The 22,596-nt window shown below is 47.2% G+C and overlaps 1 protein-coding gene across 2 annotated transcripts in view; it reads right to left on the reverse strand.

Moving 5' to 3' along the window:
* Nucleotides 1–21,681, reverse strand: part of MRAS (muscle RAS oncogene homolog) — a 41,047-nt gene extending 19,366 nt beyond the window's left edge. For both annotated transcript variants that reach the window (XM_042784026.1, XM_042784027.1), the window contains exons 1-2: nucleotides 21,610–21,681; nucleotides 21,166–21,329 (exon numbers count right to left, since the gene is read on the reverse strand). The gene's annotated coding sequence lies outside the window, so the exon portion shown is untranslated. The remainder of the gene's footprint in view (nucleotides 1–21,165; nucleotides 21,330–21,609) is intronic.
* Nucleotides 21,682–22,596: the final 915 nt, after the last annotated feature.

Consider the following 22,596-nt stretch of genomic DNA (forward strand, 5'->3'; position numbering starts at 1 on the left):
GAGGCAGCCATTGCTGAATGGTCCTTTTCAATACTCAGCAGCAGTGACCGCTTATTTAAGAAGAAGCCGGGCGAGTGGTTTTATATGTATGCTACGAAGGCCTCCACCCACCCGTGGGCAGCAATGATGATCACTCAAATCTCATGGGAAATGGGTGGCCATCTCCCAGGTTGAAAGACCATTGCATTTTTGGGGAGGTTGTTCAGGCAGTTTTAAAAGAAAAAAAAAAAAAAAAAATCTATCCTAATGATAAGGCTCAAGAGAGGGCAGCCAATTTCCTTAGTATCAGTGTTCCTGACGCAAACCATCCAGCTGCAGTGACATGTTCTGCAAGCACTCACTCCCATCCAGTTTAGTTTTGGTCATGCCCTTTGGGCTGCTGGTGCTGGCTGGGGTCAGCACTGACGGGGGACAAGGGCTACTCTGGACTGGCTGCCCTCGGGGAACCTCCATAAACTGTAGGCATTCTGATCTGTATCCCCACCACCACCTGACACAAGCTTTTGGAGGCTTAACCAAAAGCAATACGGATTTTTCTTTGTTAAGAAGAGGACTTTAAATTTTTCGTTCTCAGAAACCACCGAGCAAGGCTGATGTGCTTCGTGTCACAGCTGGCCCAGGTGGTGATTAGGAGACAAGACTGCTGGGCTGCTGCGTGCACACTGCAAGTTGAGTTGCTGACTAATATAATTTTATTTCACCATTTAGTATAGAAAATAAAAATAAATTCCACCAGTTCCTTCATTTTTTGTATTTTCAAAACAAAACACTTTCACTCTTAATTTCCAAAGGGGCCCGAAAGCCAACTTGGGACCATTTTTCAAACAGACAAAAACATAACTCCCTAATCATTTGGTTTCACACTGAAGAAGATATTGGACTTCCACATTTAGTTTCTGGTTTCTCTAGTCGCTTTCTTCAAAATCACTTTTTCAGTTGAATCCAAATTATTGAACCATAAAAAGCACTTTTGACCTGGAGTACCTAGGGGTCCCACCATACCGTACACAGGAGATCTCATCCCTTGAGAAATGGATTTTCACAGTCATTTCACAGTTCTACTAACCAGGTTTTCCCTCCATTACATACCCACTTTCTCACACATGCAGGTGGGTTCATGAAAGGAGACAAAATGAAACTAGTTGTGAACATTCACACTTGAGTTTAAGTTTTAATTATGGGAAAAAGATCCTCAGGCCAAAACAGTTGTGGAAATTGAGCCATCATCTAAAATATAACCCCTCAAAACATTCAGTGTTAGCAGGTGACCTGAGGCATGCTGTGAGAACACCATTCAAACCACAGCAATGCCCAAAGACAATATCAAGATGATGAAACTTGAGTGATTCACCCTACGCTTTTTCTGTCCACAAGGTAGGCATGGGAACAAGGTTTCCTTGATGCTTCTTGCCTCTGATCACCACACCATAATCCAGCTAATGCCGGTACGACACAACTCTGGGAGTTACATTCCCACTTACAGTTACAACTCAATGACAAAAGAGAAAAACCCTCAATTTTTTAAACGACAGAATCTCCTCCATCCTCCCCATCACATTGTGCGTGATGACAAGGTACAGCCTGCACTTGAAGGACTTTGGCAAACACAGGAATAACTTCCCATATGCATAATCTGTATGTTATGCAGGTTAAATGCCTTGACCCCTAATAAATGTATTGGACATTTCTCCTTGATCCATATAGGAACTGTCTCAGTTTCTCCTCTAAAAAGAAAACCCTGTAAGAAGGAGAGAGGGGGCGATCACATAGGTAAAATCGCTGAAGCTAGTAAGAACTGCAAAGGCCTCTTGTCCAAGTAGAGATAAACCAAAATTTTCAGAGCAAGAAGAGACATGATCAAGTCTGATTGTTTCTAAACTATCTTTGGAGGAAATTCTTGAGAACAGTAAGCATTTCCACTGCAAGCAACAGCTGTGGGATGGGGAGAAGGAGACCAAGCACCAGGTGAAGTCTCAGCCAGTCTTACTGCAGTTCCTCACCATAATCCCAAGGAAAAGTTTCTTACCCCCATTTTTGGGAGAGTAAAGGAACTTTCTCATATTTACAAGATCACGCATCAATAAGCAGCATGCTTGGCTGCACAGAAGCCTATGAATTTCAACTAAATTTTTAATTTTTGCTTGGAAGACCAAGTTTTCTTTCCACATAATCCTGCTTGGCTCAGACGATCCTTACAGGCTCTTTAGGACAGAGACCCTGGCTACAACTCTGGCCCCCCCCCCAACATCTGATGACAATTTTTTGCTTTGCCCATGGCCAAGATTTCACCCCTTCCTTCTTTACATGGCGGAGTGGCTCCGGCCAGGCGGTATGAAAGACTGATTGTTACTGACATGGCAGGGGACAGGCCACAGATGTGAAAACCATACTCTGTTTGTGCACGATTTTTGACCTCATCACAAAACCACAAGCTACTGCTTGGCAGACAAGCATTGCATTTTCATTGACATTTTGTACCAGTGACTTTAACTCGCTCCTAAGAAGCCTCGAGCTTATCTTGCATGAAATGCTTCCCAAAGTACTAGGAAAATATTTAGCTCATTGTACAAACTGTGACTCTGCCCAACATGTTTATGGGTTGAATCGGAGTATTTGCTTCCCATCATTTCCAGAAGTTTGGTCATACTGTAAGCCTAAACTACCAGACTGAGTATTATGTAACCTAGGGAGAACAGCAAGAACTGAACTGAAAAAAATTAATTAAAACAAAAAATACAGTCAAGAACTGTAGGTTGGTTTGTTGAGCACACACCCCTGTATTTTAGGTGATGCTAGCATGAATAGACAAAACCTCTATTGTGTGTCAAAAGGCAGCAAGTTTAGATGCTTCTACAGGGCTGTTTCTCCTGCTCATGGACACACTCCTCTTTCTACTGAGATGGCAGGTCCTGTGCTCCCAACATGAAGGTACCAAATGCAAACCCTCCAAAAGCCAAGTACTTCAATCCCTCTACACCTCCACCTGCCCTGGTAACCAAAGCAAGAAGACAGCTCATGCCTTGACAAGATTATCATCTAAACCAGCTAATAAATCAAACCTTAAAAACAACATATGTCACCTCCTGGAAAACACTAAACACTCCCAAAAGTGTGCAGAGCTTCCATGCCAGCTGGTTACGTTTCTATGAGCAAGTGCACAAGACTTGGGCTGATTTTCATGTGTTTTTGGCAAGAGTACTGACACAGTCCTCCACAGACAAGAGCAAGAATAAGCGTGTTTGCTGTAGATCTGACTGAGAAAAATGAAGCACAGACATTTTTATCTATTGTTTTAATACAAAGCAGCATGTGGTAATACGCTAATAAGCTCTGATGATAATCAACTTACAATTTATATAGTTGTTTATTTTGAAGGAGCCAAGAGAAGGATCCATACCCTATGCTGACAAATGCCGTCAGGGCTCTGGTTAAGTCAATGGAAGGAGAATGATTTATACCACCGTCTTCACACATGCTGGCAAGATCTGTGATCTGACAGCGCAAGCCAGTAATAATGAGACAGTCAGAAATGTGGCTACTTCTGGGGTAGAGGGCAAGTTAAAAAGAGAAATGGCTGTCTCAAGAATGTCACTAAGGCTGAGCCTCCTCTGCAAAAACGATTTTTTATGCAGGCAGAATAAACTGCATAAAACCCCTTTTGCCTGTCTGGACATGGGGATGGAGTGGAAGGGCTGAACTATCCCCTTGGAGCAGCCAAATAATATAAAAACACCAAAGACGGAGAAATTCAGCTTAGTTTGTGCAACTGGACTGCCAAGCCCCACCAGGTCACCACAACATGTAGGTAGGGTATCTAATTCCCATCCTCATTGCAAAACTTGCCCTGAATGCAAGTGAGACATATCTCAGCTTGTGTAAATCATTATATTTTATGTTTATCTGAGCAGAGGCATGGCCACATACAACAATAATAAAATCAACTCCAGATATTTGGTATTCAGTGTGCAAGCACCCCTATCCCCAGTTCCAGCTCTGCCCTCCTGGAGGCAGAGCTACTTGAGCAAAGCCACTACAGAAGGAAATGAGCTCAGAATCAAGCCCTGGATTTGCAGAGGAGGCTAGTGCAATTAAAGACACCGGCTCCCTGACAGAGAAGCCCAACATGGCAGTGATTTATGGTCTCTATGGCAACATGCAACACAAATTGTTTAATTCTGTTACGAAACCTCAGGAAAAAGCTGCAGCAGGGTCTGCGTGGGAACCACCAGCTCCATCCTCCTCTGCTGCAGCTCTCCAAAACCGACAACTTTAGGGAGCCTGCGGCCGCTATAGCAGTAGACTGAGATTTAGCATATACTTAGGTATATGTATGTATGCTGACCAATTCCACCAGCCCATATCCCAAGGGAATTTCTTCTATCATCAGCTTGCTTTGGTCCATGGATAGCTCTTCACATACACCCTGACAGAGCTCTGCATACCTGAAGACACCAACCCCACCAACCCCACTTGAGGCTGAGGAAGACTATCAGCCACTGAGGCTGCCAACTACTCCTACAGTTGCAATTAATAACTCTTCCTCTAGCCACAGCTCACTCAATTACACCCTTTCACCTGGCCACTTTGCAAGCATTAGCAGCTCCATGCAATGCCTCCAGGGCTGAAACTCTGCAAGATCTGAAAACTTCCCTCTCTGTTCCTCTCGCAGACTGCTGGCTGCAGCCACACAACCACCACGACACACCCAGAGACACTCGCCAGGTACCAAAATAGTTCAGCCTCATGTGTTGCAGCCAATCCCTCCAACTGGGAGCTACTGAGAGCCCTTGAAACACAGGACATGCCCTTTCAGGAGGCAGCTGCCTCCCTTGAGTCATGCTGATCAGGACCAAATGAACTTCAGGAATTCTTCCCTCAAGTAGGCATGACCGTGTCCCAAACCTTTGAGAGCCAAAGGACCCGTAGGTGTATGAACAACCACTGACAATTATTATTAAATAAAGATGATTAACTCTTAGCCAGGTTTCCTCCAGTCTGACAGATTTCCTGCCCAGTCAATGCCTCAAAAAGTACACACCAAGCAAAAGCTGGACCACGTGCAAGTCTTCAGTGAGCAGTCAGCATGGAAGAGATCCATCATGTGGGATGCCAGAGCCTGATGCCCTTTGTAGTTTTGGCACTAAGTTGTTCAAAACCCGAGTGAAATTTAAACTCTCTGAGGTTTTCTAATATGGACGATCCTGACAGGTGAGAGTGCTCTCAACTCCCATCACCTTCCAGGAGATCCGACAGACCCCAGCAACTGGCAAGACCTGCACAGGAAATTATAGGCATTTCCTTTTGGAGCAGTGATCAAAGCACTATTATATTGCTCCTAAAGAGGAGAAAAAAAAGTCATAAACCAACTGTTGTTTAAAAATAAAATCCTCAACCCAGCAATAAAAAGCTGTGATCAGTTGGGTTTTGAATCTGGGGGATGTAGCTGTAGGTCCTGGAAGTGGCCTTGTGAATTCTCCTCCAGCACAAAACAATGCTGTACTCCAAGCAAGGGCTGTGCTCCCTGAACTCCTCACTGGCTTCCTGAGCCAGTCAGACCTTTTCTCCTTTTCAACCCGAGATCACATCGCCTCCCCCACCACCCAGATGCTGCTCAGATTTACTGTAAGAGAAAGAAAATGCACCGGGGGAGTAATGAAGCACTTGAGATTCACACAAAAGGCAGCTAAAGGCAGTAGCTGCCTGAAGAATACTTGGTAGTTATTTCAGGAAACTTGAAATTATAGTCTGAACAAATAATAATAATAAAAAGCCACGTCAGTGGAAATTGCTTAGGTGGGAGGCGGCCCTCCGCCTCCCCCTGCTGCGAACCCTTAAGCGATAAGGAGCCCCTGCTGTAGCACTGAGCAGCAGCGTTCCCATGGCCAGGCTGGGCTTGGGGACTCACTCTTGGAAGCACACGCTTATCTGTGCCCTGATCTGTATGTAAATGCAGCACAGAATGTGTCAATCATATTGACAAATGTCATCTCAAACGAACTCTGCTTCCCTCCCCCAACTCCTCCTCCACCTCCCACAACAACTCCATTAATCTTCAGCCTGTTTCTCTCAGTGAGGTAGTGCCCTTTTCAAAATATGCAAAAAGATTCCTGTGACTCTGACAAGCCAACAGCCAGACACAGAAGCCAGATTATTATTTTTTTAATTAGAAGCAGTTAAGTCAGATTTGGGTCATCTGTAGAGTTACAGCACTGCTGCTACCAGTTTTGTAGGAGAATCCATATATGCGACCAGAAAGAAGATATGCAAGATTCATTCCCGTATCTCTTTGACCTCAATTAAAACTGTATGGTTGACAGTTAAGGGTATCCACTGGAGGTTGATCCAAGCCTTTTGCCAAGGTGTGAAATGAGAGCACCCCTGCACAGTAACTGGGGTCTGAGGAAGCAGATGGCTCAGCTACTTTTACTTCCATCACTTCTTGTATGTTTAAATCCACCATCCCTTTCCTTGCTCATTTATTTCCAAAGCTCTTGGGAGACATAATGGGATGACAGATTCCTGTACTACTCTTGAAAATTCTTTGCTAGTGAGGCCAGGAATGCCTCTCCTATGTTATCATGGAACCAGTGCAGCTGACCTAAACATACTGTAGCAAAAAATCAGATAGCCAAGATGTTCCCCTGCCCTGCCCAGGCACAGATAACACAAGAACAAATTTGCAGTGGAGGAAGCGGCTTCAAATTCCAATAGCTGCCCTTCCTGCTCGCACAATCCCTGGAAATGGGCAGCTTCCCTCCTACACATCCCAGCCTGCTGACACACCAATAAAAAGACCCCAAACCCACTGCCCTGGGTGGTTTTGCTGCTCTTTTACTGCTCAGCAAGGTTTCCAAAGCAATAGTCGAGTGCTGCAGCAGTGCTTGGTTTGCAACCAGATGCTCTGCTGACTGCACGTGGCCCTGCTGCTGGAAATGCAGCCAGATGTGTGTGGCACAGCCAGATGTGTGTGGCACAGTCCTAGCCTCAGCCAGCATTGCCTTGGGCAGGTGGACACAGTCCATGCGATGAATTTGCGCACCGGTGTGCGGGGATCCCGAGCTGTGCCAAGAATTGCCCAGCACAGACTAGCCTCATGGCTTCACCCTGCCATCTCCTCCATGGCCCTGCATCCCCCTGGCTAAACAAGGGGTCCTCGATAGTATCCTGACCACGCTGCGCACCCAGCCCATCCAGTTACCTGATGGCTCACTGTGCTGCGGTCTTATGGACATCATGCCGTGCACAGGGCAGGCATGGCTGAGCTGATGCACAGACTTCATGGCACCTATGGATGCTTTGGAGATGGTTTATGGAGGGGAAAGGGTGCAGGGCCACCTCATTCCAGTCACCCTCCTGCAAATCAATCAATGCATTTGGCTCCCAGTTTTAATTCCAGTCAGGCTCAATTTGGTATTTAATGTTTTTTACATCTTCAGTGCTGCTACTGGATGTCTTTTGGGATGTAAATGGCTTTTTAAAGACTCCCTTTCCTCCTGGCAAACACACTTTGCATCTCTTCAAACAGATGTAAAGAGCTCAAGGCTACAAAGGTCCCTGGTAATAGCATTTCCACAAGGGGATGGGTGAATTCTATCAAGACCCAGGCTGATGCTCCCTCTCTTGGGGTAGATGAAGGAAGGTGTGAAGAGTGGGGATCTTCAGACTATTTCCAAAACCTGTGCTCTACAGCATATCTTTTCCAAAATTTGATTCATGTCTGTCCTTTCTAGGCAAAAAGACTACTGTTGCCCATATCCCATGGAAAAACGGATAGATCGCCATTCCCTCTCTGCATCACAGTGTTCCCTGGAATTACCTATGATCTGTAGGGCAGCACAGATGTTTCTGCAGCGCTTCTATATACCAGGACACAGGGCAAGCTTGTAGGGCTGTAAATTTTCCCAGGCTCCTGGATCGAGGACAGTCCTCCTGGTTCCCTGCAACCCATGTAATACGCATTTACAAGTACAGAAGAGCACAGAGCGTGCTGGTCTGTGATACTGGAACTTCAGTAGAGTTTCACCAGCATGGACTCAGAAGATGAAGCAACAGCCATCTCCCAGGTTTACACAAATAGTCACTTAGCAGATTTTAGGTAGAATTTCATGACTCTTAAATCTCAGAACCACGTGGAAAGTTATTTTTCAGGTATTTCCCAGGTCTATGTCATTACTCTGTCACTTGGAAGACTCCAAGATCTCATCACTGGCCCAGGATCCATAACAGTCATTTTTTCCAGGCTCTTTACAGCATCTGCCAAGGCATGAGACTCTCATTTACGCGCAACATGCTGGGGAGGTGACTCCATACTTGGCAAATCCAATGGTCTTGTCTGAAAAAGGAGTGTGGGCAGAGCTTGGAGCTGAGTACCGGGGTGAGGAGTGGGACGTGGGGGACTGTGCAGCTCCCTCCGCTGCCCTACACGTGGTGATGCATGGCTCTGAGAAGCCACAGCAACCCCATGAACCTGCCTGAGGACAGGGTGCACATACACCGCCAGCACCCCAGCCACGTGCCAGGCCAGCCCCGGCACCTCTTCTCAGCCCTTCTCTTTCGCAACCTCCTCGGCTGTCAGCTCCCTCCCTGCCGTCCTCCGGCTCCCTGCCAGCCTAAGAAAGCCCTCCTGGTGGCAAACGCATACCTCGACACTCAGACCAAAGGGCAACTGGCCAAACCACCCTTGAGGAACAGAGTTTACCCACGCATCAGGCAAGTCCTCCCTCCTATCAAGTGCATTCACCCTGCTAGCACCAGAGAGAAGCATCCTGTGAGGACACCCCTTCGGAAAAGATGTACTGGGGTCCCAGCTGGTGCTGCTCAGTACCTGCATTTCTTCTCAAGTGCCACAAGTGGATGATTCCATATATCAAAAAGCAGCAGCTGAAAATCAGCACAGCTTTGAAAGCACCCTATGGGTCAGATGACCCAACTTTAGACCCCTGTGGCCACTCCTCAACCCTCAGTTTCAGCACAGACCTCCATCAGGATACCCTAAGCCTGGTTCCTTCTATGCTCAGACTAAACGTACTGCCTCAACTTTTAAGACATTCAACTTGCAGCCGCGTAGGAGGGTATATATGTACATTCATTAACACTTCCATTATGCCCCGTGGTTTGGCAGGTGGTGCTGCATTATGGATTTAAACAGTGCCAGCAAGTGAGTCTACAGCACTTCACCGGATTAGCATTCTATGGGAAATCATACCTCAAAAGTGTTTTGCACTTTCGTGAAGCACCTCTGATGAATGAGGCAACAGCAGGGCTCCAACCACCACTACCTCTGTGCAATCACATCAGAAATTCACTCATAATTTCAGGAAAAGATAAACCCCCTCAAAAATCAATTGCCATTTGGCGAAAAAAAAAAAAAAAAAAAAAAAAAAAAAGGCCAACAGCAGAGTCTCTTCCCAGTTAAAGGAAAAGGGAGAGGCACACCCTCTGCTGCCATTGCCACAAAGCATCTTTCACACACACCAAACAATAACATCTTCTGCTTTTGCCCTATAAACTGGTTCTAGCATTCACATGGGAGAAACACACCACCTACGGTTATACTCATTTCAGAACTCAGCCTTCACGGTACTCAGCCTCCCAGTGTCCCACGCCAAAGACGATGCCTTCTGTCTAATCACCGGGCTGGTACGAACAGATTTCCAGAAACTGTGCAGTCAGATTCCCCGAGGAGATGCTGTCCTGGAGGGATGGGGAGATGTGCCGGGCTGCAGCCAACTCACTGAGGACCTCCCTCCCCACAGCAACATGGACATCAAACGCACCACTCAGTACTGGTGAGCAGGCAGATAAAAACCTTTGATGGGACAACACTGGTTAAATACTGATACCACCACACCGCTCATCATTTACTGGGGCTGGACACATCCTCTTTTCCCTAAATGTGAGTGGTACTACATGCAGCTGTACCTACAGTGGTACAGAGCACTGGCTCCCACAAGTGTACAGGATTTCTGCTTTACCTGGGTAACAGGAAGGGTCATTTCACAGGTGGGACCATGCATGAACTGAACAACGCAGAGTAACCGGCCACAGTTTATGAGGTGGGACTACTGAGGTCAAATCAAAAGCTATTTTCAAAGAATAATCCCTGGCTCTTGATTACCTCTTCCACAGCATCATTTTGGTTCAATTACTCTGCTCTCCTGTTTGAAAAGGTTTCCTTGCTCAGTCCCTCCTGAGTTTCAATCCCCTACAGACCTTGGCTGAGAAATTTTGTAGAAATGTCTAGGCTCTGCCATCAGAGCCCAGGAAGATCTGTTTTTAACTTCCATCCACCACACAGCTGTGAAGTACAGCTATCCTGCTGCAAAGTCACAACAAAGTCAGGACACCAACGTCTTTTCTCAAAAATAGTGGGATGCAGCGTTGTGTTGCTCCAACCTTCTGGTAAAACTCATATGCCATTCGTATGCCTGTACAGTGCCATTATTTTTAAACACCAAACAAAGAGATGTTAGCCTTAATCTTGGCAACTCAGATAAATCTCTCATTTATGTCATATTTTACATACCAGACTCACAGAAAGAGCAAGAAATTGAGATCTGGCCCTTCTCTGAACTGATGGGTTCTCCTTAAGGGACATTCACTCCACGTAGGGGTCTTTTTCATACGCTTCAGTACATTCAAGGACACTAGATATCCTTACGTTTTATCTTGACCTTGTGAGCTATAACACAATATGGGATGGTTTATCCTGATGGTGTCTTGACATATTTCTGCATATAAAAATCTCTTAAAGTACAGATAGAGACAGCATGGATTGCAGTCACTTAAAAAAAGTAATAAATAAAGCCCCAAAGCACTAAGGGGTGGTAAGGGACAAGATTACTTTCATCTTGCCACAGCATGTTTCAATTTAACCACTGCATCTCTCAGCACTTTTGGTTCATATTCTTTTACCACACAGAGACACAAGTTTGGTATACGCCCAGCCTTAGGAAGGGGAAATGATATTTTGGGTCATCAGCTCCACCCACTGTGTCCACCCACCCCTCCACTCCACAAGGCTTTTGAAGTGCACAGGTCCCAAACAGGAGTGAGAGCACATTAGCCTGGGGTCAGGAGGGCTTGGGGAGCCAGAGCGCTCCTGAGGTTGGGAAGCACTTTGGGAGCTTGCTGGGGCCAAGTGGCTTTGTCAGCAAGTCCCTCACCTTCTGCTGCCCATAAGGACACCCTGCCTAGGGCTCCCCGCAGCCCTGCCCTCACCATGGACACTGGCAGGCACTTCCCCACCTCCTTCCCCAGTTTCTCATTCACTGCCTTGAAGGTGGCAGACCTCCACCCACTGCCCGAGTTCAGCAACCCTTCACCACTTTGGCTTAGACAACTCCTGTTTGTCCCTTCCCACCTTTCTGCCTCTTGGCTAGACCTGTCCATTCCTTTGCAAGCCTTCTCAAGCCCGTCTGAACTTCAACTACTATTATTTTTCTCTTTTTTTTTTTTTAACCCCAAAACAGATGATGAGGCAATGCGGCCCCCAAAACAGAGAGCTGCTCCCAGTGTTTTGTGCAGTAAGAGGATTTATTCTTATGCTGTAGAAAACCAACCAGATGCTTCAATGCAGGATACGCCTGAAAACACATTTTTTTTGCTTTGCTTCGTCAACCTAACATTTATTCCCATATTCTTGTGAGGCTGGTATGTAAACAACAGGGAGTGACTTGCTGTACTCAGGAGACCTTAGAATAAGAGTTATATTTCTCTGCCCTCCTGGATCCAGTAAGTTGTCCCCCTGAGGTTCAAAGAGTTTCTGAAGCTCATAATTTAAAAATCCAAGGAATAAAAAACGGGTTGCTGGAGATCTTTATCAACAGAAAAGTAGATTGAAACTGTTCCATTATTTAATAATTCAAATCCCAGATGCTTAATTAAATAGACTTGATACATCCCAAAAAGAATAAGAAATTATATATTCCCTTAGCTGACTTTGCTGATGAACATGAAAGACTTTTCACACTCTGCAGGCGTTCAGTCCAAGTCAAACTTTTAAAGATGGACTTAATACTCCGCAGGTAAATCTCATGTAACAAAGTACTTGCGGCTCACAGGACAGGGGTGATGCAGCATCTTACCAACATCCCTGTGCTGCACGTAGCCATTTTGCAGAATACACAGAGGAAACTATGCTCAGCAGAGCATTTTAACAGAACATTCAGTATCTCTTCAGACCAGACCAAACCTCAAGAAAAGCAAATGGTCTGCTCAGCTCCTCACGTCTGCTATTTTGCTCATTTGCATATTAAATTTGAAGGCATCCACAGCATGTGAAGAAAACAGAGAAGTCTCTCTCCCAGAGCTCTGCCCTTGAGCTACAAAATATTTTCTGAGGGAAGCGCTGCAAGTACTCATTCAAGTCCACCTCATTGCTATAGTTCATTGCAACCTTTGGACTTCTAATCCAGAGTTACCATCCTTCACCAGCTGCCACCAAGGTCTCTTCAGGTGGAAGCGAAGCAAGGCGAGCACAGGATGGGCTCAGGTGATACCATCTCCAAGGACGGTTATGTCAGATGTAGACTTGTGGCCACACAGGTACCTTAACAGCAAGATCATATGTTACTTTCAGAGCTACGATGGCAATAGTCGATGTTGCACTGTTCTTGCACAAAAACAACTCACAATATCTGAGGGTTTTCCCAGAGCACTGGGGCATGTCTCTTCCTCCTCGATTAGCTGGGGACTCTTGTCTGCACCAAACAGCAGCCATTGAACCAACCTCAGTCAAGCAGCGAGCACTATTGAGCCAAAGGGACTCCTTCAGTTCATCATCATCCTTTCCCAGTTCATCACCCCCCAGCACAAGCTCTGTGAATGTCCTTCATGACCCCTTCTGGGATTGAGTGCTGGGTACCGAAAAACTTCTTCCCAAAGATTCCTACTTGATAGACAGATGTTCCCCACCTGGTGAGTCTTGTACTTAGACTAGTGGCACTTATATTTCCACACCAAGTATTACACAAGACATCAGCTACATATTTTCTGAAGATCACAATCTCTACTGAATTGCTAGCTGTCTATGCAGACCACTCAAGAGCTATCTGGGCATGTTAAGAACAGATGACAGACCTGATAACAGTGTCTGGATGTGCCTGAAAGATTAAATTCGATCTGCATCCTGTTACTTTTTGTCATTTCATACCTTTTTGGAGTCTTTCTGTGTCACAACAACCAACTGGCAAAGAGCTTTTATCACAGGCTCACAAACTTACAGAAGAAAATCCTCTAAATGCTTTTTTGGAGTGACCAGATGCCTGGAGACATGCTACAGTGGATGTTTTAGTAGCCCTTTAAGTGGGAAGGCCAGTTCAAGAAAAAAAATGGATGGGATTCCCACTACACCAATGTCCATCAACATCCTTTTAACTTGGGTTGGGTGGGTCTTTGTTCCAGCTATTGTATATCAGACTCACCATTAGGCTTTGTGCTTCCAGCAATGCAAATAACAGATCCCTATTCAACAGCTTTTCAACTCCTTACATTTGCAAGATGAGCAAGTATTTGTTTCCACAAACCAGAACCTGCCTTACACTATTACAGCCTTTTCTGTTTTCCAGTGTACTGCTCAAAAATATATTGAAGGAAGCTTAAACATACTTATTTTCATACTGATAAGACCAATTCTTAAAAAAAAAACCCACAACAACAAAACAAGAGCCCAATAAACCCGAAGATTTCACTTTCATAATTATTTTCTGCTCACTTCAAAAACTCCTCCTCTCAAACTCATGGGCAAAACAGAGGAGCTGCAGACCTTGCTGTTACCAAATATGCATTTTCTAGGCTCACCACGCTGTCTGGGTTTGTTGACAGTGAGTCCATCTCCATCCTCTGTTCTTGGCCCACCCAGCGGTAAAATCCCAGTCCCAGTCCTTCCTCTACCTGTGACCAGAGCTGAGCCACACTGGCAAGCAGATGCTTGGAAACCTGAATTCACTGGCCCTCTCAAACAGAACATTATTTCATTAAGGAACTTTTAAGTAAAAAAACCACACCCCAACACTTGCACTTCATCATTAAGTGCAAGCCAACTGAATTAGCATCAAGACACGCTATAAGCAAGAGTATCCGAACCCTGGCATCCCTGTGTCTCTGGCAGGCTCTGAAAGCAGAGCTCCGGCAGCTCGTACCACGGCAGACCCTGACCTCCCTTCTCTTTGGGACTACAGCTCTTGTAGAGGAGCGGCCGAGACGTGCCTGGGCTCTGCCTGCTCCCCCCTGGGCTGCAGGGACCTGCTCGTGCGGTGCTGTAGGCATGGCCCAAGAGGCACAGGGACATCCCTCCTCCGGCTGCGACCGAGGGGTGCAGCCCATGGCTCAACGAGCTTCTGCCCCAGCCCAGGGAATTCGACAGCACTGAGTGCTCCAGGTTTTTCAAGAAGAGTATTTTACTGCAACAAGCACAAGGTACACCGTATGGGCCCCGAGCAAGGCACCGTGTGACTTACAGCTGACTTCACTGGGCTTTAGTTTGATCCGTAAATTTTCCAGACACTTCACATGAGTGTTGCTCAACTCCCGCTGCCTTCAGCCTCACAAGAGGTACATAAATACTTAGCATTAGCATAGATCCCCATGAGTCATTTTTTCTCCTTTTTAAATATAGTATCCTATAAAAGTGGATACATTCTGAGCAATAAAACTCATATTATTACTGTTCATCATGCAACCAAAACAAAAAATTCCTCCTGTTGGCTTTGTGACAGCTTCCTCCCTGAAAACAAAACACTAGTGCCCCTCACAAGGCCAGGATGGAATGAAGGCAGCGATTCTCCATCACAGAGCCCAGGCAACACTGGGACACAGTGCCGTTGCAGCAGATGTGGAGCCAGCAGCTGGGCAGAAGGCTTCATCGTCAACCCAGCCACTCATATCAACTTTATTAAAAAAAGCAGAGCTGGCTCTGGGCACAGGAGGAACATGGATTTGCTCAGAACGATGGAGTTTCAATAGCTACAAAGCACCAGGGAAGCCAGGCTCGCTGAAGAAGTGGTGGTGGCACCTCTAGCTGGGGAACGTCCCCCATTCCCCATCTTCCCCCAGACATACATCATCTTCCTCCCTCCATCACCAGGCTTGAGCTTTCCTCCTTAGAAAAGCCAAACTCCACCTTGTCTAGCCAAGGAAATGCCCCAAGCTGCCTCAGGAGCACCAAGGAGGAACCTGGTGGGAAGAGCACAGACTAGAGCTTGGTGGTTTTCATGGGAATTGACACCCAGTTTCAGCACCCTCCTGCCTGTCCTGCTGCAGACTTTCTTCTGTGATCCTGTGTGCTGTGTTTAGCTTTAATGAATACTCTAGTTTGCCAGCTGTAAAAGTGAGATAAATAGTAGGCCCCTATCTCACAGGTATGTTGCAAAATAAATAGATTTTGCATTACAAGTGTTACAGGAATGCTTTGAAAATTGCACAAGTACCAAACCTAATCCATCACTGCTCAGAAAGAAACCTAAGACTGATAGTAAATTAAAGTCTCACCTATACAAACATAAATACTAGAGTATGCAAGACTATTTTTTTTTTTTTTTTTTTTTTTTTAGTTTATCTGTTTCTTCTGATAACCGTGTTTGCCCTAGTAACTCAAACTGCTTCAGTCACAAGTTGTTTGAATTCAGTGCACCAAACCATGTCCGGAGAAAAGTATGTTTTGCTGTTTACGGTGAACGGCCAAGACATCAGCCATCCTCCCAACTGCCCTAATGCATACCTGAAAGTACATGCTTGCATCCGTCCTGCTGTCAGGTGACTGAAAAGCAGGCATTTTTACATCTTGGACCTCTCTAGTAACATAACCCATGAGAATCTATTTCCACAGTGTTTTTCTAATTGTTTCTTCAACCTCCTTATTTAATTTCTGAAATGAGTGGAGTGGCACAGCTGCCACGCTCATCCTAGAAACTGTCATTTTAAAGGCATGATAACAGAAGGCCTTTCTTAAAACTTGCAGGAGTATGTGTGGCTTAAAAAGCTCATTCCTGTTTAAAATAATGACTAAGACTCTTAGGAATCCAATTCCCAAAGTCACACAGGTAGTTTTGAATATGTTACCCTTTTAACGTAATTATGCCATCAAAGTTCCAGTCAAAAGCTGATGAGCGTTACTAATATATGCCGATGAGTGAGCCTGTAAGTGAAAGACCTTCTTGCTTTATTCACACTCCAGTAAATCAGAAAGCACACCAAGACTTATTTTCACATACAAGTGTAACAGACCTGACCCCAGGAGACACTTCATGAGGTTAACCCACAGCCCAAGGAGAAGGTTTACTGTAAACTGGCTGTGAGCTGATGCAGTTGAACTCGTTTTCACGGGAGGTGATGGAAACTTGGCACAGCTGTTTGATCTTCAGTGGACTAACACCAGTCACTACATAAACCAGTGGTCTGGCCCACCATGTTTGACCATTACAAGTCACCATTCCGATGCAAAATAGTCCCCAGGAAGTCCTCTGTGACACTCATCTCTAGACCTAGAACTAGTCAGATGCTGTCAGGAGTTGGCAATAACCAAACAGAGAGAGCAGAGATTATCAAACCATTATTTGGGGGCATTTCCCCCACCTTTGGGAAAATACATAAATTTTCCCCTCCATGAAATGAAGCGCACACTTCAGGTAGGTTTAACGAGTTAATACAGGAATGAGAACAGTTGCACATTCAAAAGAGAAGGTTTGTAGGAAACTATGTGGAATTAGCAGCAACAAAGAAGGCTTAGAGGGTAGATGGCTGAGAGGGATGAAGAAAGAAGAAACCATTTTACCACACTGCATAAAGTTATATATTTGGTACAGCATTCCTTCTAGAAGCAGACCTTCTGAAAGAGAAGGCAAGGCAGGCATTATGCTATCTATGAGAAGGTGAAGTGGTGTCAGCACACTTTTTAAGATGCTCTATAGTAGTAGTAGTAGAAGAAAGTAGTTAAAGATTTTAATCTCAAGCCCATCAATGGCAAACAAATTCTGAAGCAAACAAGATTTAGCTGAAAATTAAAAAAAACCCCTCAGTTGTAGAAGCACTGAGCAATTCTGCTGGTCAACTCTGGCCAGAAGAAAAGCAGCAGGAAGGGGAATCCAATCCAAGAGTATCTCAGATACTTAGATGCCTTCTGAAGTATCTCAGCATTTGCTGTATTTATGCTCCCAACACACCCCACAAAGAAGAAACTTCTGCTACCCCATTTTAGAAAGAAGAAAAGTGGGCTCAGTAAGAAGCAGATTCACAGTTATGGGTACTTATAATAATTGCTGACCTTAGCCTACCCACCTTTGGGCAGTCAGTGACAGAGAAGGTACCTGGGGGCAGGTTTCCCATGTCTTCAGCAAGCTCCAGCCATTGGACTGGTCTCTGATGAGACCTATACAACCATGCAGCACTAACCACCATTTACTGAAGAACTAGTGTCTGAAGCAGTAAAATTAGCAGGAGAGTCAGTAGTAAGCACCATAAGTAGTATAAGTACCGCAAACTACTTAAAAATATTGCTAACCTCCCCCAACCCTGCCCCCACCTCTTCCCTCAATCATTATTTCAGGAGACATATTTTTGTATAATTATTTCATCATCTAAGAACAGGTGGCCAGTTTGCCATATCTCTATGCAAGACTTCCATACATATTACTCCCTCCGCTGACATTTCCTCACATATACATGCATGCATGGATCAGCAATTGCTCCACTACATTCTCAAATGGAGAATAAGAGAGTCATAAATCTCAAAAAAAATGAGTGCGCCAAAAAATTCCGCATCTGAAGTTACAGCTGTTCCTTTCTCCTCTCTGTTCAGAAAGAGCCAGTCGTGGTTTATTGCAGATGTTATTGAAGTTGATGGACTTGCTCTAGATTTACATTGGATACACTCAGGATGTGACCCACTGGAGCGTTGGAACCTTCGTTTCCCCCTGGAGAAAAATACAGCCAGTGACATTCAAGTCGAATAGGAAGGCTGTACTCTCCCTCCCCAACCCCCGAGTATCTTCTGTCAAGACCCTCCGTAGGCAACAGCAGGATAAAGAAGCAGTAACTCCACCAAGGAGTGGGCTAACGTTCCTCCCATCTGCCAGTCGCACGCTCATTCTGTGTTCACTTGGACCAAATCCTCCCAACCCCTTCTGCTTTATACTTCATTAAACTTGGGTGCATCAGACACCAATAATAATATCATGGATCTTTGAAAGGTCACTTTCAAGGCACATTTCCATATCTTTTAACACCACTTCTCTTCCTCAGCCCTGTCTATAGTATTGTCTTGGAGGCCTGAAAATTAATTTCATAATTTCCATATTGAAACTGTCCCCTCGGCCCCGACGTACTTATTTATGACACCACCACCACAGAAAAACACTCCAGTCTTTGCTCCTGCAGATTCATTTCAATCTTCTCCACCTCCAGAGTCTGGAGTGCCCTCTGCGTCGGGGGCTGCACGTTCCCATGCCGAGGTGCAACCCATCCTGCCTCCCCCTCTGCAGGTGAGGGAGGGGAAGGGATGTGCAGTCATGGAGAAGCTGCACCGCTGCGGCAAGGGCAGCTCCCACGCGCAGGGGCACAGCACCGCGCCGCAGCAGAGGCCCCGCGCAGGCTGCAAAGGCTGAGCGGGCCTGGAGAGCGGCTGCAGCAGCGCGAAGCAAACAAACCAGGCAAAACCAAATTAAGACTGGTCCAGGTTGAAGCCTGGAGCCTAAAACTTTCATAGGGCAGACTGATTCATCCTAATGAACTGACTCACCTGTACCCAGCAGGTTAGCAGGGATGCCCGGCTCGGCAACTGCGGGAGGTAGGTAGAGGCTCTTGGCTTGAATCTGGCCACAAAAAATATTTCACACCCAAAGGGGGAAGATAAAAAGGGCAGAAATGAACAAAGCCAAACAGCTTTCCTCAAGGAGCCCTCCAGAATTAAAAGCAGAAGGGAGGAGAGTTTCTGCCCTGATGGCCTCAACAGCGAAACACCACCAGCAGCACGCGGTGCAAGCCGAAGGGCCATGCAGGATGCAGGTCTCGGGTGCAGGACACTGTTTCAGTCTGCAGTTAGAGCAGAGCTCTAAGGAAACACAGCACGATATCAACGATAATGATTCATCACATTCATTTTTCCTATACTCACTTGTCCTTACGTTGCCCTCGTGTCTTACTTTGCCAATGACAACATCAGCTCACACACAGGACTCATCCTCCTCCTCCCAGTCCCCAAATACTATGTCTCCCCCAGTACCAAAAAATGTGTGGGGAAAAGGAAAAAAGTCTTCTCTAAGCACCAGCTGACACAGTTTTATTCCTCCCTTTTGTTAGTCTCAGTCCCAGTTTAAGAAAAAAAACACCTAACGCAACACATACCAAAAACTCCCCCCATGAAGAAGGCACGCTTTGTTTCTGTAATTCTTAGTTCCTCTGCAAAAAATTCTGAGCTTGTGAAAACACCCACAAAAGACTTCAATAAATAGAAACTGCCTTTCACATAATTTCTGAAAACAAATGCTGGGCCAGCTCTGACCCTGGTGCAGCTGCTCTGGTTCAGGAGTCATGCCGGTGGGGTGTTTGGCCCTCTGTAATCTGGGCTACACGCTGTATCGTGTAGGATAATCTCCTGGAATGAAGGAGGAAAATCAAAGGAAGTCAAAAAAATTGATGCAGAACTATAATAGAAGAACACTTATTTTTCTACATGCGCTATTTTTTTTAAAGACATGCTGTCAGCTTTGTATCTTCAGACACAAGTACACAGAAAGAAATCCTACCTCTATTGGGCAGTCCAAAGCTATGCTACTGAGAGGTGGTTTTTTTAAGGCCATTAATTCATAATTTCTTTGCCACACCCTTATTCTCTCTCTTATCTTCTCCTAGTTTTTCTTAAATTGATAGACCCCTTGTTTGCAATGCCTCTAACAGATTCAAAGCAACAGGCAAGCACCTTTCATAAAGAAAAATAACAACAGCTGACCCATGCAGTTTCAGGCCTTTGAAATGCATCTCTCTTGTGCAGAAAGGGCCTGAGCTAAGCGGATAATTTCATAGTGAAAATTCAGAAAGCACATCTATATCCAGGTATGACTATAAAGTCAGTGTGCTTGTTCTTAGTACTAAGTATGATCAACAGTTTCCAGATAAGACATAAATAGAACATTTCCACTCAATAGCATCCCTTTAAGCCTGCCCCCAAAATCCAAACTTGAGGTACCTAAGGAGTTGGTGGCTTAGATTTTCACACTTTCATAACATTAGGGAACATATCAGCTGATGGGTGCAGAAGGGCTGCAGTTACCCGTGCTGGGGGACAGCATCACACAAGGGTCGGGGCTCTGCTGCGTGCTTTGCTCCTCTAACCAAACCCCAGCCTCAGCTCTGAAATGCTGCGGCATGGATTCCCGGTTTGTTGGATAAAGTGATCGGCTGGACAGGGAGGGTCCCTAGAGCAGCCAAGAGCAGGATGCTGACACTGGTCCACCCAAAGTCTAACTCTCAACTTGCAGTCAGCGTAGCTTTATCTTAGTTTCTCTGTCTGGGAAACAGTGTCTTCTAAACACTGTTTCTAGGGCTCTTGAGCCATTTAAAAAAAGAGAAGAAAAAAAAAAAAAAAAAAAAAGAGTTACAAGTTTTCTTTCTAATCTCCAGCAATCCCAAACACAAGATCTTAAAAGTCCTTGTCCTTTCAGCTGTGGTTCAGTTCGTTTTCTTATAGCAGAGAAAAAGTAAAACCAGAAAAAGTACCTCCTCCTCTCCCTGTTCCTTTATGATTAAAGATAGCATCTATATCTGTCTTCTAAAAGTCTAGCAAATAACTCAAACATATGAATCTGGAAGCTTTCACAAAGTATTTAGTAGTCCAAGAGCAGCTTCAGATAAGAAATCTTGCAATACACAGATCAAACGCGCAAGGGGTAAGAAAGTAAAAGATCAGCGTGGCTCTGAATCGGCTGGAGGGGGGAAAAAACCCCAGACACACCAAAAATCCAACAAACCCTCAACTTACAAAGATCTTTCATCACACTGCGTAACTCCGAGCGATCCCCTCGCCCCGCCGAAGGCACGGAGCCCGCAGCGGTCCCATTGCTTTACATATTCCCCTTTCCAGGCGTTCCGCAGGGAAGGACGGGCCCCCCCCTCACACACCCCCCCCCCCCCCCCGGACCCCGAGAGCCCACCGCGACCACAAAGCGACCGTACCGTCCCAAGTCCGGCGTCTGGCGCTGCTCCGCGGCGATAGTCGGCGACAGCCTTTTCCTCCCGACACCGATCGGCGGCCAGGGAAAGCGGCGGGGCCCGGACAGCGCTCCTCCTGCCGGGGGGGGCTCATGCCAGAGCGGGGCACCGCATGCCAGTGGGAATTACTGGGGGGGGGGGGGGAAGGAAGAGAAAAGGGGGAAGGCCCCGCCGCAGTCACCGCTGGGTGTCACGGTGATCCCACCCCTCCCGCGGGCTTTTCACGCGTGGAGCGCCGTAACTCCCCGCGGCACTATCCCGCACCCCCGCGCTTCGCCGGGGTAGGAGCGACACAAACAGCGATTTATTGGATTCGGGGTTTGTTTTCCCCACCCCCCACTCCCCCCGGCTAAGAGCACCACCCCACCCCCAGACCTCCAGCCCTCCCGTCCCCGAAGCCCCGCTCACCCGGGGCCGCGCCCTCAGCCGGGCAGCGCCGCCGGCCCCCGCCCCGCTCCCGCCCCGGCGGCCGCGGCCGGGCAGCCCGCACCCGGCCATCCCTTATAGCGCCGCGGCGGCTGCTATAAATAGCCCGGCCCCGCCGCCGGGGGCCGGGCCGGGTGCCGCTGCCGGGGGGGGGGGGGGGGGGGTGTGTGTGTGTGTGTTTCTCGGTGGACGACCGAGACCCACCGTCCCCGGCGGCGTGCTTTTCGCTTTTGACTTATTTTTACGCCCCAGCCCGCCCGTCGGGCGCGGGGCGGCGGCATGGCTCCCGGGGCGGGGGGGGGGGGGGCCGGGGCCCGCCGACCCCCGGCGCGGCAATGGGCCCGTCCGCCGCCGCGTTAAGGTGGACCGCGGCAGCGGGCGGCGGCACCTTAAGCCGCCCGGTGCTTCGCCTCCCCCCGGGGCCCGGGGGGCTGAAAGGGAGCGGGGCCACCCTCCGGGCCGCCGCCCGCGAACGAGGAGGAGGGTCCCACCCTAAATGGGGCTTCAGGGAACCCACGGGCAGCGGTCGCTTCTCCTCGCCCTCCTCTGTGCCCTTGGCACGGGGGGACAGGAGCGAAGCCGCGCTTCGCGCCTCGCCGGCGGACTCCTCTGCCACCTCGCCCCTTCCCCCGGCAGCCGACGGGAGCAAAAGTCCCGCTTCTGGGCGTGCGCTTCGGTTGTTTCCACCCGCTGCCTTCGCAGCGGGGGCCGGCAACAGCTACGTGAAAGTAATCCGTGTCGGCAGTGACCGGGGGTCTGGCTCTGCCCCGTGTCCAGTCACGGGAGCAGCTCGGGCACAATCCTGCAGGGCGCTCAGGGATGAGCCGGGTGCCCAGAGCATCTCAGGGCACTGCGTTTCGGCATTTACCTTGCTGGGTCACAGCCCGCTTCTGGGCTGGTTTTGCAAAGCAGATGTGGATGACTTGAACTTGGGTTTTGCAGGCAAGTGAACACCCCCAGCCCCCGTCC

Source organism: Tyto alba, unplaced genomic scaffold (genome assembly GCF_018691265.1).
Source record: "Tyto alba isolate M040663 unplaced genomic scaffold, T.alba_DEE_v4.0 Super-Scaffold_7, whole genome shotgun sequence".
NCBI classification, from domain to species: domain Eukaryota; kingdom Metazoa; phylum Chordata; class Aves; order Strigiformes; family Tytonidae; genus Tyto; species Tyto alba.